At 40.0% G+C, this 19,122-nt stretch overlaps 1 pseudogene; it reads left to right on the forward strand.

Moving 5' to 3' along the window:
- Positions 1-12,479: 12,479 nt before the first annotated feature.
- On the forward strand, positions 12,480-13,215 carry LOC142443436 (protein tyrosine phosphatase type IVA 1-like; annotated as a pseudogene).
- Positions 13,216-19,122: the final 5,907 nt, after the last annotated feature.

The raw sequence follows: 19,122 nt of genomic DNA on the forward strand, positions 1-19,122 counted from the left end.
AAAAATCCACTTTCAATGTCTGTAATTTTTTTATTAATGCTAAATGGGTGATAGAAATTTCATAAAATAAGTGGTTCAAAATTTGATGATCAGCTACATGGACATCCAATTGCTGTTGTTAGGTGCCAGCCAGTCAGGTCTGACCCATCAGCATCCTTATGCACCACAGAACAAAGCACTGCAGGGTTGTATGCCATCCTCATAATGGTTCCTATGCCTGAACTCACTGATAAAGCCAGTGTGTCAGTCCCTCTACTTGAGGGATTTCCTTTTTGTCACTTCCCCTCCATTTTACCAAACATGATGCCCTTCTCCAGGGATTAGTCCCTCCTGACAGTATATTCACACCCTGCAAGACCAAGTCTTGCCGTCCTTGCCTCTAAGGAGCACACTGGCCTTACTTTTTCCAACACAGGTCGGTTTGTCCTTTTAGCAGCCCATGGTATTGTTCTCCAGCATCAAAATTCAAATGTATGACTCTTCTACGATCTTCCTTATTCAATGTCCAACTTTTACATGCATATGATGCAATGGAGAATACCATGTCTTGGGTTAGGCACAACTTAGTCCTCAAAGTAACATCCTGGAACTTCAATATTCTAAAGAGGTCTTGTGCAGCAAATCTACCTAATGCAATACAGAATTTGATCTCTTGACTGCTACTTCCATAAGCGCTGAGTGTGGATCCAAGCAAGACAAAATCCTTGACTACGTCAACCTTGTCTCCATTTATCTTGATGTTAGCTATTGGTCCAGTTGTGAAGATCTTGGTCTTCCTTACATTGAATTCTAATCCAGACTGAAGGCTACAATCCTTGCTTTTCATCAGCAAGTGCTTTAATTTCTCTTTTCATTCAGCAAGGAAAGTTGTGTCCTCTGCATACCATAGGTTGTTACTAAGCCTTCCTCTGATCCTGATATCATATTTTTCTTCATATAATCCAGTTTCTCTGATGATTTTCTCAGCATACAGATTGAAAAAGTATGATGAGCAGATACAACCCTGATGTACACCTTTCCTGATTTTAAACCATGCAGTATGCCCTTGTTCTGTTTGCACACCTGCCTCTTGGTCTATATTCAAGTTCCTCATGAGCACAATGAAGTGTTCAGGAATTCCCATTCTTCTCAAGGTTATCCACAGTTTATTATGGTCCACTTGGTTGAATACCTTTGCATAGTCAATGAAACACAAGTAAACATGTTTCTGGATACCATCAGCAATGATATCCCATGTTCCATATCCTCTTCTGAAAATGGCCTAAACTTCTGGAAGTCCAACCTAAATATGTAGGTTGAACTAATATTAAAATGAATAAAATATCTCTAAATATTTCAAGGCCTCAGACAACACTTAATTTTAAAAACACACATATATTGACAAGTGACTGATCATTTTATGAGATGTAAGTGATTGAGTAAATTTTTTACTTAAATGATGAGGTACCTGTAGAATATACAGATGAAAATTATCAACAGACATGATAGTGTTGGATTTTGTTATTATTGTAAAAGGTTAATTATTCATGATTGCCTGAGTTCTCAGTTATGTTCAATTGATCCATGTTTGTCTTTTTACCAAGATACAAAAATCATTTGGATTTCTCTAAACCAGAATAAAAGAAAGTCAAGAAAACTGTATCATTCACTATATACGCCCCAAAATATAATACTTAAGAATACATCTGGCCAGGGATGTAAAAGACTTAAATAAGAAAAACTGCAAGAGATCTCTATAAATAAGGAGTAAAAGGGTTGGACATACCAAGCTTATGGATCGCAAGATTTAACACTGTGAGAATATCCATGCGACCCAAAGGGATCTACGGACTTTTGGACCATCATTCTGCACACCAGATTCTGAGAATGAAAAAGCATAGCCCCCCCTACTTTGTTCTTCAATAATTTTTTAGCTAGGCAAGGTCTCTTTCCTTTTAAGTTAAAGTTGGAGATTCGTTTTTCCATTTCATTAAAGAATGCTGCTGAGATGCAGCTTGGAGTTGCATTATATTTGTAATTTGCTTTGGGTGGTATTGATATGTTCACAATGGTAAGTCTTCCAATCCATGACAGTAGAATATTCCACAAAATTTTTGAATCCCCCTTCCATAGGATCTTTTCATTCATGTATAAGGATAATTTTCCTTTTTCTTCCCAATTTGGATGTCCTTTATTATCTTTACTTGCCTTATTGTTCTTCCTTGGTCTTCAAATACTGTATTGAATAAGAGCGGTGATGATTCTCATTCTCATTCTCAGTACAGTGTTGAGTAAGAGTGGTGACAATTCGCATTTCTGTTCTCAAAGGGAATGCTTTAAACATTTCTCCATTCAGGATAATGTTGGCTGTTGGTTTTGTATATACTCATATACCTTAATTATGTTAAGAAAACTTCCTTATATTTCTATTGTGCTGAAAATTTTTATCAGAAATGAATCATGGCTTTGATCAAATTCATTTTCTGCAGCATATAGGAAGATCATTATTTAGGAAGTAAATTTTATTGATTGGTTTCTTAATGGAGACACCCTTTAATTTATCACTGTACGAGACTCACTTGACTGTGATAAATTATTCTTTTGTTATGATATTGGCTAGAATTTTGTTTAGCATTCTTGAGGGTATACAAGTCTATAACTTTCTTTTTTGCTGATACTTTCGCCTGGCTTTGTTATCAGGGTGACACCAATTTATAAAATCATTTAAAGGATCTTCCTGCCATTTCTATGCTCTAGAGTAGTTTGAGCAGATTTGATGTGAACTCTTCTCAGAATATTTGGTAGAATTCTTCAATATAGCTTCCTGGAGTGTAGTTATTTCTTGTTGCTGTTGGGAGTGGTCTGTCTGTGCATCTGTCTGTCTGTTTATAGCATCTTTGTTATTTTATTTTGTATAGTTGGATCTTTTTAAGTTTTCTGCCTCTGTTTGGATTGAAGTAGTAATGCATTTCTAGAAATTTACTCATTTTTTTCTAGGTTTTCAAACCTGGTAGAGGGCAATTTATCAGAATAATCCATTATGATCCCTTATCTCTCAAGTGAGTCTGTTGATATTTTGGTATCACTTCTCCCTTTGTTACTTTTGCTGTTGGTTTGGCACTTTTATTGATCTTCTCAAAGAACTAATTTCTAATCTTACTGATTATTTTTTCTATTTCTATTTCAATTGTTCTCTGATCTTTATTATTTCCTCTCTTCTTGTGACAGTAGTCTACCTTTAATTCTTCTTTTCTATTTGCTTGAGTTATGGATTTAAATTATTGATTTCAGCCTTTTCTTCTATTATGATATGTACATTTATTTCCATAAGTACTCTTCTGACCACTACTCTTACTGGGTCCCAAAAGTTGGTGGTATGTTGTATTTTCACTCTCATCTTATTCTACATTTTGTAATTTAATTTTTAATTTCTCCTATTACTTCATTGTTTTTAATATAAGGTATTTTCCCTTACTCCTTCTGTTATTAATTTCTAGCTTTATAATATCATCTTGAATATTTTAAGATGGTTTTTCACTCTGATTCTAAGAATTTTTATTTAATTTTTCATAACAAGGTATTTAATTTTATGTACTGTTCTTTCTGTTATTATTTCTAGTCGTGTAATATTGCTGTGCCCCAAAAGTTTGAGTATACCGTATTTTCCCTTATTTATTAGTAAATCATTTTATTGGGCCTCTTACAGCTCTTGTAACAATCCATTCATCAATTATATCAAACACATTTGTACATATGTTGCCTCATCATTTTCAAGGTATGTCGTGTTTTCATGTAATTTGATGCTAAGTATTTTTTATTTCATTTTAAATCTATTTTATTACTCAGGAGACTATAAGTAAGATATTTCATTTGTTTTTGTTTTCTTTATAGTATTGATTTTCAGTTTTATAGTGTTATGATCAGAGTCTGCTTTCCATTACTGTGATTTTTTAAAAAATTATTGAAGCTTGCTTTGTAGCTTAAAACATGGTTTATTCCAAATAATGATTCCCATGCATTGGAGAATAATGTGCAGCATGCTACTGTTGCGTAGAGTGCTCTGTAGATGTAGATGAGGTCAAGTTGGTTAATTGTGTTATTTATATTACTTATCTTCATTAAATTTCTTTCTAGTTGTGCTCATCATGGAAAGAGTTGTGTTAAAGTTTCCTAATATTATTGTACAACTGCCTATTTCTTCTTGCAATTCTGTATGTTTGTTTTGTGTATTTTAAAACGCTATCATGGAACACTTACATATTTATGATGATGAGGTCATCTTAGTCTACTGACTTTTTAGTTGATTTATAATCCCTTTCTTTATCTCATATAAAGGGTCTTTAGTTATGGTTTGCTTGATATAATTTTCCCATCCTTTGATATTTTACCTACTTATGTCTTTGTTGGGAGAAAGATGGGGCTGTCTAGTCCCATCAACAGTTACAGTCTCAGAAACTCACTGGGACAATAGGATCCTGTCTATAGGGTCACTGTGAGTGGGTGTCGACCTGATGGCAGTGAGTCTGGTTTTGCTATGACTCTGATTCTAAGCTGTGCCTTTTATAGTCACCAGATTGAGGCGTTACATAAATGCATTCGGCCACTCCCTCTCTTTTTAGTGGCAGGTTAAAACTATTTACAGTCAGTGTGATTATTAATAGGTGTAAATATGCTTTTGCCATTTATTGTGCTTGTTTTGTATTTGCAGTGTTAGCATTTCTTTTCTGTTCTGCATTCTATTTATGTGTGTGTATTTATGTGTATTTCTATTTATGTGTTTTCTTCTAGGTGTGTCCGTTGATGCTGATATGATGCTTACTTAGACTCTTTTTCTTATTTGGGTTAAAATATTTATTCATTTTCTGGTAATTCCTATGAAATGTACTTGTATCTCCTTAAGTTTAAAAGAGGCTGGTAATCTGATATCACCAATGGGAAGTTCTATAATCATACGTATTCCCCACCCCCCACCCCATTTTTTTGTTTTGTTTTGAAGTTGCCATCACTTACGGACTGCCATGGTTTATTTTCTACTTTCAGTTTTCAGTTGTGGTTCTACTTTTGAAAATTCTTTCTCTGAGTTCGCATCTGGCTGATGCTATTGTATGTCTTGATTTTGGGTTGTGCAACGTCATTGGCTCTCTGGCCGGGGAATCCCCTTTAATATTTCGTGTAAGATTAGTCTCACTTTTGAAAACTCCCTTGATTTCTGTTCACTTGAGAATATCCGAGTTTTTCCTTTGTATTTGAAAGCCAATCTTGCTGGATATATTATTCTGGTTGTCCATTCTTTTTGTTCAGGTTTTTATATGTCATCCCACTCTCTTATTTACTGGATGATTTCTCAAACCCCAAAAAAAAAAATCAGCAGTTACTCTTACAGGTGCCCTTTTATAGGTGATATTTCAGTGTCCTAGGCTGCACTCAGAATTCCTTGTCTTTGGTTTTGGAGTTGTTTTTTGTGTTAGGCCAGGTTGATGAGCAAATCAAATCTAGTGAGACTCATCTATGTGTAAGAGAGAGCTTTATATCAAGAAGTAATTATATAGTAAGAAAACACCCCAGCCCAGTTCAGATCAAGTGCATAAGTTCAATACTAGTCCACAAGTCACTCTTCAGACTCATGCAGCCACATGCAATGATGCAGAATGCAGGAAGATCACAGGCCAGTGGGGGAAAAGTTGGATGGATCCAATGGTGGGGGCCGCATCAAAGGGCGCACAGCAACCAGGGTGAGCCAGCAGAAAGATGAAGACAAAGAGAGAAGATGAAGGCAGAGAGGGAAGGGGAAGTTCCCAGGACCCTCTTTAAGAGAAGGCCACGCCCACAAGGAGGCACCATCAGGCTGCGACCTGATTGACAGGTTGAATACCACCCCTCTGCCTTTATAAATCTTCAAGTTGACATGAAATTACGGCACTACCACAATTATTTTAATATGTCTTAGTGATTTTCTTGAGAGGTCTCTCCTGTTTGTTGAATTTCAGAAATGGAAACCTTCTTGTCTTTCATGACATTGGGAAAGGTTTGTGTCGATAAATCTTCAAAACTTCTCTGTAAGCTTTTTCTTTTTCTATTCCCCCACCCCTTGTGGGATTTCTATTGTATGGCAGTCATTCCATATGATGGTTTTTCTTCATTCTTTTCTGATCGTCCCTCAAATAGATTATTAGCAAGCGAGGTCAGTGATTCTTTCATTAACCCAGCTATTTATATGTTCTTTCATTGAGTTACCTATCTCCAACATTTGACTGTTAAATCGTCTGAATTTCTAGTTACCATTTTTAATAGCTTCTAATTGTCTGTTTTGCTATTCATTCTTGTATTGTTTTCTTGAATTGCTCTAGCAGTTTGTCCATGTTTTCCTTGATCTCCTTGAATATCCTACATGTTGAATTATTTTTAGGTACTATTGATTCAAGTCTGATTCATAGTAACCTCATGTACAATAGAACAAATCACGGCCAAATTCAGTGCGACCCTCACAATCACGCTTATGTTTGAGTCCACTGTTGTGTCCATTGTTTCAATCAATCTCATTGAGGATCTTCCTGTAATAGAAGTCCTTTGAATTATGCTATCAAGCAGTTTCATTGCTACTTCTTCCTTAGGGAGGCTTTCTGCTCACTGTCACTTCCCAAGTGCATGGAATAAAGAGAGTGGGGTATGGTGACCAGGAGTATGGTGTATTCACTGCTGTTCATGTAAAGGGTGGTTGTCAGGCAGGGATGTGGCAGGCAATGGGAGCACGGAGTGATGTTGACTGCTACCCACATGAATGGGACAATGGGCGGGTGTTGTGGCAGATGACTAAGGGCACAGGAAACACACTGAAATGCACTAGGCCAGCAGGGCAATGGGCAAGGAGGTTGGTGGACAAACAGGAGCATGGAGTGCCCTGCCACTCCTGGAATGCGCAGGGAAATGCATGAGTGACTGAGAGCATGGAATGCACATTGCCACTCACCTGGTGACCAGGAAAATGGACAGGGACATCAGGGATGCCAAGAGCCTGGGCATTCTCTGTCATCCATGTGTGACTGGGGCAAATGGTGAGGGAATGGGGCAAATGACTGGGCCCATGGGAGCACTTTCTGAGGGCGTCCTTGAGTTGGTTTGCTGGCTGTGGCTGTGGAAAGTTGGAGTAAAAGGAGGGGCTCTTCTCTTGGATATTGAATGGGTAGGGCAGCAGGGGTGGTATATATTTGTACCATTTATCACCTGGAAGGCAAGAGGAGGAAAAGGCATCCCTCTAGTCGCTAGACAGGGTTACCTGGGCACTTCTCATTGGTTACATCCAACAATCAAGACAGGGGCCAGAGGAAATGTGAGGAGTGGGGTTACCCATAGTCTGGTCAGTTGGGGGCCTCCTGCCAACACACTACGGATCCCTTATTTCATGTGTGCCATCTGCCAGATGGTCAGGAGCCACCACGGTGAGTAGTTCTGTCTCTGGAGTCTGGTCCCTTCCTGCTCTCTGAACACCAGAATCCCTCGAGCTCTCGATCAGTTTCCAGTACTTCCCCCCCTTAGATACATACAGAGTTTCTCTGTGTCCTTTTCAGGATGCCATGAAATTGCCTTCATGTGTTCTTATGTATTTTTGAGATCTCTCTAATTTTGATGTCTATTATTCTCCCTGTGTGTGGAAACAACAGTATAGCGAATGCCCTTGCTTTTCCATTTGGAGAGCACCCTTGAATAACTCTTACTTGAATAAAAAAGAGTGTTTGTTTAAGAATATCTTGATGTCTTCCTCATTTTTTCAATGACAACTTTACTGAATAGAGAATTCTTGACTGGAAATTGTTTTCTTTCAGCGTTTTATATATTCCATGCCATTTTGTTTTGGTTTGTAACATTTCTGGGAAGAAAAAATGTGCTGATATTTATGAAAAACGTGTGGTATGTCTATTACATTTCTTGCTGCTTACACAACTGTCTCCTTGTCACTGATTTTAGGGAATTTTGATATGGTGTGCAATTAATTCTTCCTATTTAAATCGAGATTCATGTAGCTTCCAACATTCACAGGCTTGATTCTCTCTTCAGACGTGGATAATTATTTCTGATTGTCTCTTGGAAAAACGTTTCTCTGTCCTTATTGTGATGGTGCTCTGGGATTCCAATAATTCTGACATTGGATTTCTTGGTTGAGTCCTATATTTCCTTTGGGCTTATTCTTTTCTCTTGTTGCTCTTGAGCATTGAGAAGTCGGGTGTTTTGTCTTCTCGTGTTTATTCTACCTTCTCTGGGTTCAAATCTATTGTTAGGGTTGCTCTTGCTTTTTAAAAATCCAGTTGCTTCACTCTTCCGTTCCATATGATCTCTCTGTCTCTTGTTTTTTAGTACTGTGAGTTTTAACATCAGGTCTCTCATTTTCTTCTGCTGCTTGTTTTTTATTCATCATGAATGTGTTTTCTGTGGGGTATTTTTTTGGCTTTTCAAAAACATAGTTTGCATCATAATCTGAAAATGAACACTTCTTCATGGTATTCTTGATTCCACAGGAGCACTGTCTTCCTTTTTACAGTTTGCTTTTGACTGAGTCTTTTCTTTTGTGACTTTTGTGCATTTTACTATGTTTTGCTGAAATTGGGCTATTTTGTTATCTTTGTTTTTATTACTTTAACGTTGTTTTTTCGTTTTGGGGGAAAATGTTTCTGATTGGATGTAATGATGGTGCAGGGGCATGTGAGAGGCCAAGCTCTACCAGCACTAGCTATCCGCACAGGACAGAGTCCTGGCAACCGACCTCTGCAAGGACTCAGGACCTGGAGCCCTCTGCTAGCAGTTCCAAAAACCTCACAGCATAAATAGGAATCACAATTGACCTAAAGCGATGGGGCCAGGAATCACTAGAGGATACTCTTTTCCTTGAATTTTGGTTTTTTTTCAGTGCTGATTCAAGAATTTTAAATGCTTAGTCTCTGAAATTCAGTATGCATGTGTGAGATTGGGGGAGTGCAAACCTTCTGTAACTTAAGCAATGGGGCTTTACTTACCTGAGGCAAGAGGGGGGTGGTACTCCATGTCTTCTCTTCAAGGGCACTGCTGTTCACGCTCTCCTGAGGTGTCCTGCCATGGGATTTTCTCTCGGTGTCATGTACCCAGTGAGTTTGAATTAGTCCCCTCGCCGCGTGGCCCTGCTGTCTACATTACGGCCAGAATGCCCATCCACGTCAGGCCTCAGTGAGATTCAGCACAGCATTTTCCTGCGGCACCACCGTTTCCTTTCCTCCTCTCCCAAGTGTGTCACCCGTCTTAGAAAACAAACGAACAGGGCGGCAGCTTCCTCTGATTGGCTCATTTCTCCGTCCTCTCTGTGGAGTGTTAGCCAGCAGCATCCTAACTGGCTGGGCTGAGCAAGCGCTCCTGAGCTTAGTAGGCAGGTTCCCCGGGCTTCTGTTACCTCCTTCCTCCTGTCTACCCCACGCAGGACTCATGCTGACTCTCCGCAACTGCAGCCGCCACCCAGACTCCTGACCTCCTTGTCTAGGGGGTCAGTCGTTGGGGAGGCTTTGGTAGCCTCTATTTATGTCACCATCGTGCTCTACCTGGGCAATTGTGGTTTCTACGGGTTCCTTTTGACAAGATGGACAAGCTGTATTTGCCTAAGGAAATAACATTCACGCTGAAATTTTAATTATCCAGAAAGAGTCCGCTTTCCCACAGTCAGAGGGAGGGCATTCTCTTCAGAGGGAAGGACTAGTGGAAAGGTCCTGTGGCAGAATCAAGCTTAGTTTGAGGAAGAAAGAGGAGCTGACTGGTTGGTGCCTAGCAAGTAAAGAGCGGGCAGAAGTTCACATCAGAGAACTTTTCAAGGTATATAAAATGAGGCTTCTGGATATTGCTCTAAGAAATGTTTAGCGTTTGGGTATAAAAGAAACATGCGCTATCAGGTTCAAGAAGATTGCTGTGTGAAAAAAATTTAAAAAATAAAAAAAGAAGATTGCTGTGTGAAAAAAAAGGTGGTAAAGGTACATGAACGGAGATAGCAAGACCACTTCTAGGATGCTACATGGTTCCATTGAGAGATGGTGGTGTCTGAGGCCACAATGAATTACTTATACAATAGAATGAAACAGGTCCCAGGCCTGCACTCTCCTCACAAATACTGTTATGTCTAAATTCATTGTTGCGGCCACTGTGTCAATCCAACTTTTTTTTAATGTGCAAGATAGAGCTTTACATCAAGAAGCTTGCAGTATCAGGAAAACAGACCAACGCAGTCCAAGTCAGGGCCATAAATCCGATATTAGTACATAAGTCCCTCTTCAGACTTATGCTATGACACAAAATGCAGGAAAATCACAGGCTAGTGGGTGAAAAGTCCTGTGGATCCAATGGCCGTGGAGGCATCATACGGCTCTGGCGGGTATCAGCATGGCTCGCCAACAGGAAGGTAAAAGCAGAAAGGCATGCAGGGTGGGGGCTGGGAACTGGGGTTGGGGTTCTTGGGAGCCCTCCTTATGAAAAGGCCAGACTCACAAGAGGCATCATCACACTGTGAGCTAATTGATAGGCGAGACACCACCACTACACTTTTACTTATCAAGGTGACATGAAATGATGTGACTACCACAGAGTACCCCTGTGTCCACTTGACCCCTTTGCACAACTCTTTAGCCAAACATAATTTTTAAACAAAAATAATAATAAAATATTATTTGTGCCTAACAGGATAAAACTAAAATACATACAATTCAAAATGTGCCAGTCTCATTTAAACATAATATTCTATAAGTGAACAAAACAAAAATATTCTATGTCTAACAAGTGCAGTTACGTGAATACTTATACCATAATCCCATAATCCTGTGAATATATTCCTCCATCCATGGAAGCTTGCAAGCCAACACATCATGCCTTTATACTCTCCATTTTGTGTATCCAATTTCTACACTGCCCATTTATATCAATCCAGTGCTCTGAGGAGACAAGCATGTTCTTTGAAGTGAAGAATCTTCCTTCCAGTTAGAACCTCGTGCGTCTGCACCCATAAGCAAGGTGAAATCAGGACAGGTCACCCATAAAGCCAGCAGCAATATGCACCAAGTCACAGGCTTATAAACCTTATCTTCATCTGGTTGGGTTTTGGTCAACTCAATGTGGGCCATCTCCCTTAGCTTCACCAGGGTGCCCATTGGCCACCTTGCCTTTTGACCACGGGCCCCATCACCATTTCTCAACAAGTCTAGCCCCATTGGGATAGATCGTGCCATAGGCTCAGTTTACACACAACTCTATAAACTTCAGAGCAGTCAACCTGCTTTCTTCTCCGCTAGTCCCTGTGAGCCAGGTCCATGGGTCAGTGGCCAGACTCAACCCATCTCTCTATTGCTGCATTTCTCCCACTTCCTCTCAACACGTGGATCCAGGTAGTCACCTATTGAGCATTGCAGGATGCCCACAGGCTCTTTAACTTTCAGTCCTAGAGAGGAGAATTTCTTCATGACCTCACAATTTTCCAGCTTTAGGTGCAAACCCCTAGTTAAAAATTCAACAGGATCCTTTCTCTTGTATGCTGCCACAATAGTTGACCAAGCATGATGTACTTTCCCACAGACCAATCCCTTCTGGTCACATGTCCAAAGTAAGTGAAACAACATCTCACCATCTGGTTTCTAAGAAGCATTTTAGCTGTATTTCCTCCGAGATTGATATTTTTAAGTCCTTCTGGCAGCCCATGGTATATTCAATATTCTTTCTTCTTCAGCATCATTATTCACATGTGTCGTTTTTCTTCAGTCTTCCTTTGTCATTGTGCAGGTTTTGCACCTATGTGATATGATTGAAAATACCCTCGATTGGGTCAGACACATCTTGGTCATCAGAGTGGCATCTTTGCTCGATATGATTTCACAGATATTCTTTGGATCTGCCCTCCAGAGACCACCGCCCCCTGCCCTGCTGCCACTGCCACTGCCTGTGTCGCCGCCGCCTCGGGATCGGCTGTTGGATCAGACCACAATCTTCCATGAGGAAACATGGTCCTCAGTTCTATGGTGTCCCAAGTCACACATTCATGGAATTTCTGAGGGTTTTGGAGACTACTGCCAGGCACAGCATGACCCAAGTGAACCGGAGAAATGCATTGTTACTCCACCCAGAAGCCCCCATAAGAACTGATAACGTGGACACAGAGTGTTGAATTGAAATCCACGCACAGAGAAATTTTCGAGAGTTCTGACCTTGAGGGGGTAGACCTCAGTGCACTTCCTTTCCATTGCCTCAGTGTTACTGGATTGGAGAATGGCTCCTTCTTATTAGAAGGTTCATTTAATTTTCCATTACTAAGACCATCATACTCAGAGGATTTCCCTGAGTAAAGCATAAACTGAGAATTTCAAGTGGAATATTTTGAAAAAGACTTCAATTTCTTTACATCATTTCTGTATTCACTTAAAAAAATCCATTCATAGCCCTATTGAGTGCTTTTAAAATTAAATCAACCCGGCTTGATTGAACCAGCTGCTGTGGAAGTCACGCACAAGAACATGAGATTTCTTATTACACACCATCCAACCAACGAGACCTTACACAAATGTATAGAGCAACTTAAGAAGTATGGATACCACAATAGTGAGATTGTTAGAAGCAATTTATTACACTGCTCTTGTGGAAAAAGAAGGCTTTCAGGGTCTTTTTTTTATAAAAAAATATTTTATCAGGGGCTCTTACAGCCACTGTAACAGACCATACATCAATTGTATCAAGCATATTTGTACATATATTGCCATCAATATTTTCTAAATATTTACTTTCTATTTGAGTCTTTTGTGGCAGTTCCTCTTTTTTCCCTCCCAGCCTCGTGACCCCGTGATAAATGATAAATTATTATTATTTTCATATTTTACATCCTTCACCCACATTTCTGTTGCACACACCCCTAGGGTTGGCGGGAGAGTCAGACATTCAGGTTCTTGATTGGCCTTTGGAGGGTGGTGCACCACCTCCAAACAATTGTGGATGACTGGTTCCCGCTCCTAAAAATTAGGTTTCATGCAGAGCTGTTCAGCTGTTCGTGGTGTTCAGGATGTGGAGCACTCCGGTACAGTACATGCTGCCCTAGCATTAAGAGAAGGTGGAATGAAACAAGGTGCAGTGCAGCTCACAGGACAGAATGCCGTGGGACTTTCAATAATAGTAAGCGGCTTGGAGAAGTATCGCCCTAAAATGCAGCTGCACTTCAAAGACTCCTATAGCCATAGAAACAACTTTTGCTTTCAATAAACAGATGTCTGAATGTGTGATAATCTTCCCAACATGATTGCTAAAGGCAAAAAGGGGTGCAGAAGCAAATGTAGTGAAGAAAGCTGATGGTGCTCAGCTATTAAAACACATAGTGTCCAGGGTCCTAAAGGCTTGAAGTTAAACAAGCAGCCATCTAGCAGGGATTCAGCAAAGCCCACATGGAAGAAGCACACCAGCCTGTGTGATCATGAGGTGTCGATGGGAATAGGTATCAGAAGTTCAAAAACAAGTAATCAAACAGAGGTGAAGGAACATAGGCAAGGTGGAGGAAACCCCAAGCCCACCTGTGAAATAATGGGACAGCCCCGCATAGAAGGGCCATACGGAAGGGAGCTATATTGAGGGTGCAGTAGAGCACTGATGAAACACAACTATCCTCTAGTTCTTTAAAATTTCCTCCTCCCACTATTATGGCCCTAGTTTTACCTCACTAATCTCGCTAGACCTGCGTAAGTACATGGGTACAATGAAACTCTTTCAGTTCATGAAAGTCAAGATAGATAAACCCTCAGAAACAGTAAGGGAAGTAATGACCCCCTGAGGACATGGAAAGAGAGGGGGAGGGAAGGGAGGAAGGTGGAACAGATAGCAATGATGACTGTATACCCCTACTAGAAGGGAACAAACATCAGAATTTCAGGTGATTGGATAAATGGGATGGTGGAAGTTATGATAACCTTTTCAAAAGCAATAATAATATATAACCTATTGAGGAATCAGGAGTTGGTAGGGTGGTGGAGGGAGGTGAAGAAAGGGGAGCTGACATCAAGGAGTTCAAGAAGAAAAGAAAACGTATTGAAAATGATGGTGGCAGCAATTGTACAATTATGCAAGATCTAATGGGACTATGGATTGTAATGATATCTGTAAGAGCTCCCAAAAATATATTTTAAAAAATTAATTGATTAAATATAAAATAAATGGGTACCAGACGGTACTGCTTTGAAATTGGAACTTGAGACAGGACCTGCTTTGTCAAGCACACTGACCAGCATGTGAGCTTGGTGAATAAGTCTAATAAAGCTTCCGTAGAGCATGGAAAGCAGTTCTACCAGGTTACACATGTGACAGAACATGCAGGTTCCCTGTTTGGGTTGAGATCCAACTTATCTGGACAGTTAGCAAAGGTGTCTTACGATTCATCACTTAACATGTGTTTATCATTTGCCCCAATTGACCTGTCCTGAAATCATGCAGTTTGTTTTTTTTACATCTTTAAAATGTTTCCCATGCCGGGACCTTATCAACATGTGAGACACTTAGTGAGATTAGGTGTCCAAACACGCAGCCCAATATTTGTGTATTTTCAGGATCAGGCAGAACTTAAGAAGAAAAAGAAACCCCAGGAAGTTGAACACGGTAGACCGTTTGTGGTTTCTTCCTTCCGTCATTTAACATTGAAAGCGGGACCTGGATGGTTATTTGCCGGTTCATTGTTCGTGCCCCACATTCATACAGATTCATCAGGTTTTCACAACCAGTGGTTTGGAGAGATTGCTACCAAGTCTTACAGTCCCACTAATGTCTTCGTGTCCTTTTGTGCCTTTATGGAAAACCTTCACTTGAAAACAAACTACATTACACAGAGCACAGGTCTTTAATGTCTCCAGACCAAAGAAAGAATCATGAGAAGCCTCACAAATAATAGAATGCCTCCACTTTGGGTGCTTCCGAACAGGACAGGCCAGGAAAAAGAATGAGAGGGGAGGGAGTTGTTAAAGATTTTTAGCAAAATGTTACTTTTGTCTTGTGCAGAACAAGTAGAATATTCTCTTTAATTGAGTAAATATTTTTAAAGGCAGAGATGCTTTGTTGTAAATAAAACAATTCTTAGGCATAAAAATCTCTGAAATTGCCTTCATATCAATTGGAAGCTGTTTAATAACTTTTTGTTTGAAGTGTTACTTCCACCCCCCCCCTTCTTCCCAACCTCTTGCAAAAAAGGGGGGGGTGGAGTGGGGTTTCTGCTAATGGATTGAACAGCCTGCACTTTGTACAGATCTTTTGAGCTGTGTAACTTAATATTTGGACACTTGATCACTTGTTTTACTATGTAATTGATAAAATGGTGATGTGGATTAATGTTAGTTCAACCATGTATTTATACTGTCTGGGAATATGTGGTTAAAATTCTGTGAGAGAAATACTTTGTCAGTGTTCACCAGCTTGTAAAAACCTAGTTGCAAGAACTTAAACAGCTTAATAAATGATGAAATTAAAAAAAAAAAAAGAATGATTGAGAAAGATTCTTTGTAGCAAATTTGACCAAAGGAATACATCTACCTCTATAACAGCATTTTTATATAATATGTAATTGTTAATATAAGTAACCAAATTGGTTGTATGTTTAACTGTTTTATTTCCTTAAGAGTGCATTTGTTTTTATTGTTAAAATGAAATTTTAAAAATGTTTTCCTTTGTTTTGTTTCTTTCACTGAGAGAGTGGGAAAGCACTTTCCTTTGAATCTACCTTATATTTGGGTGATAAAACTAAAGCCTTGGGGCTGGGTAAGATCATGTATGCATACATTTACATATTTCGTTTCAGCAATTAGCTATGATAGAGTGGGAAAAAGAGAAAGGAGATGCCAGAATAAGAGAATAAGATGGAAAGCCCACTAGGATGAGAGAAAATCTGGAAGACTGCTGTCCTCCACCAGTCTTGCTCCCTCCTGATGCCATAGCCAAAGTGAGACGGACAATCTTCTATGGTAATCCATAAATCTTTCACTGCCTAATATTTGAGAACCGAGTACCACATCTTTCTTTGTAGCCTGTCTTAACCTAGAAGCTTCACCAAAACGTGTTTCACATGTGTGACTTTCCTAGTATTTGAAATAACAGTGGCCTAGCTTTTAGCATCACAGAAACACACACGTCACTGTAATAAAATGAACTGACACGTCGGGTGGAGAGAGAGGTTAAATAAGGTTTGAGAATGCAAATCATTGGGATCATGGATCACTGGTAGACTTAAAAGTGGTCTGAGAAGTCATTGGTCGGATAGAAGCCAGACTGGAGTTCAGGAGAAAGCATGGAAGGAGGTGCCTTAATTAAAGCTTCATTAAGTATTTGCTCCTGCTACCAAAAGCTGCGTGGAGTCCAGGTGGCGAACCCATTGGGCTGTGAACGACAAGGTCAACATTTCCAAACCACCAGCTGCTCAGAGGGAGAAAGCGGTTTTCTACTCCTGTAAAGAGTTACAGTCTCAGAAACCCACAGGTGCAGTTCTCAGTTCTACGCTGTCCTTCAGGGTCTCTAGGAATCAGAACCCACTCGGAAGGCACCTAGCAATAACCACCACCCAAAGCTGCACATTTGGCTGTGGCCTCAGCAATTATTTCTACCCCAGAGTTCAAGGTGCACCTGGTGGCACCCCCTGCCAGTCCTGGGGGCTTGTGGGAATCCACTGGCTTCTATAGAAGACAGTCCTTCCCAGTCTCTTCCACAATTACATTGATTTTCTTTATTCTGCCTTATCTGTTAAGAACAATGCTCTCTTCCATTTTCCTTAGTGTCTCTATGACATTAGGTTCGCTGGGGTTATGGTGTCTATTTCTAGTGTCAGCTCATAGACAAAATTCAAATTAAAGTCTCCGTAGTCTTGCACTCCGCTGTTAGAACACGTCACTGTGCTGAGAAGTCAGGAGCTCTCTGGATGCCAGCCAAACTTTTTACTTTATAAAGTAACGATTGAGTAAAGTGACAAATGCCAGAAAACAATATCATAGGTTAACATTTAATGCTTTAATTTTCGAGAAGTAGTCCAAAGTGCTACAAAAATGCATTTGTTTGAACTACACACAATTATATTATTACTTATTAATGGTGATCATAGTGGTTTCCCACTGAAATGGGCTTTCTGACATATTTTAAGCTAGCAGCTAAGTTGCTTGATCCAATTTAGAATTTTTTTAACCTCTATTCTATTTCCACCAAATCAAGGCAATAAAAGAGGTATCCTGCGAAGAGCTTATCCCAAGGTCAGAAAAGGTCATTTAAAACAAAGATTGGGCTCATCTTTTCCTTCTCGTCGACTTATGTGACACACACTTTAACAAACTCCATTCCTCCCTGTATTGTTCTTTGTGTGTGTGAGCGACTCTTTTGGCTCTCTATTCTGGCTACTCTTCACACTCATCTATATTTTTCCACTTTCATGGAAAAGAGACATGGAGTGGGCATTCCAGCTTCATAAAATTTAGGAATGAGTTTTTCATAGAGCTCAGCCTAGATCAGTAGAGTTTCATAATAAGTTAAAGCAAATTGCTCACCTGGTAATACAATATATTTGTCTCTTTTTCCACCCCCTCTACATATTTACAGTGAAGTGAAATTCCCTGATGTGGCAATCTGCCTCGTCCATGATCTTTGTAACTGACACCCAGAGAGTGCATATACCCAGTTGCTTTTATGACAATCTAATATAGAGGACTCAACTTAGGGATTGGTCCATTTCTGCCATTTCTCTGAGTATGTAAGTGAGCCATCTCAGAGAATCCTGTGACCATCCAGGAAGAAGCGTCACCAGCGGCACACACGTGAGATCCCTCCCTGCAGTGGCAGGGCAGCAGAAACACCAGAGACCAGAATTGAGATCAGACAGCAAATGAGCTGCTCCAAGACCATGAGAAAGAGCAGAGGAGCAGGACCGAGCCCGTGAGCTGGAGCCACGAGGCCGAGACGTAGGCTCTGATTCCCTGGACCACGTGAAACTGAGTGCCTTTGGGGCAGAGGCTGCCTTTCAGGCGAGGTACCTTTTGAGTATCTGTCAGTGATAATGGAGCTTTATAACTTTGGCTGGAGCAGGGCAGAGGGCAAGGGGGCTGAATGGCTGAGAAGCCGGGAAACAGAGAGGGATGGAAGACTAGAAAGAGACATGTCAGCCACCATAGTTCAGAAAAAGTGTTGCCATGGAAAACAGGATGGCATCCTTAATGTCTCTAGTAAATCCCCCATACTGTAAGCATTGCCTGTGAGTTCTGTGAGGCAATGGATTAACAAAGCTAACAGAGTACAGTGCCCTGGGGCCAGCAGCAGGTGTCCTAACAAGGTAAAGAAGTTGGGGTGGGGGTGGGCCACACAACTAACCTCCACCTCCCAGAAATTTTCCATGGACAGTGGTGGAGCTGGACTGTCTGTCTCCTTTGTGTAGCTGAAGGAGGTCAGACATGGTCCCCAATAGCTTTTTGCTTTTAATTCATTTAAGGGGAAATAACTGGATTCTAGAATCCTTAGTAATTTGACCAAGAAACATAATAATAGTTGGCAACAAATATGTGTTGTTCCAGTAAGACCAAACATTTTTGAATTTATGAATCAAGAAGTCACTTTTAAGTTTCTTTCATATTAACCACAAAACTCATTCATACTAGATATGGCAGCTTATTTTTCAATCAATATTAACTTTTACCACACAGAGGAGTCCCAGCAAATATTTTTGAATGGAAAAAATATTCACATTGAGATGCTTGTTTGTTTTTGTCTTTCACACCTCTAAGAAGCAAAACCTAATACTCCCAATTCTTATTCCCAAACGACTACAGGAACAACAAGATTTTAATGAACAATATTTTGGGGGTGACAACATTGTGCTGAGCATAAACCAAGAAGACTCATATTTAACCCCCGAGAGCTTTACATTTCGAAAACACACTCTGAAACATAACCAAACGTGAAACAACAAGGAAATTTCAAAGGAAGAGAAATGTTGGCAAGTTGAAAGACAAAGAAGATCAAACATTTCCTTTAGGCTCAAGTTCAAAGCTGGGTTAAGAGGCCTGGGAAACATTCCAAACTGAAATGCAGAGGGAAAAAAAATCTTTCTTTAAACTTTCCTCTTATGCCAACAAAAAGAGTTTCCAGGTAAATAAAACCCCAATAACA

Source organism: Tenrec ecaudatus, chromosome 3 (assembly GCF_050624435.1).
Source record: "Tenrec ecaudatus isolate mTenEca1 chromosome 3, mTenEca1.hap1, whole genome shotgun sequence".
Classification (NCBI taxonomy): Eukaryota; Metazoa; Chordata; class Mammalia; order Afrosoricida; family Tenrecidae; genus Tenrec; species Tenrec ecaudatus.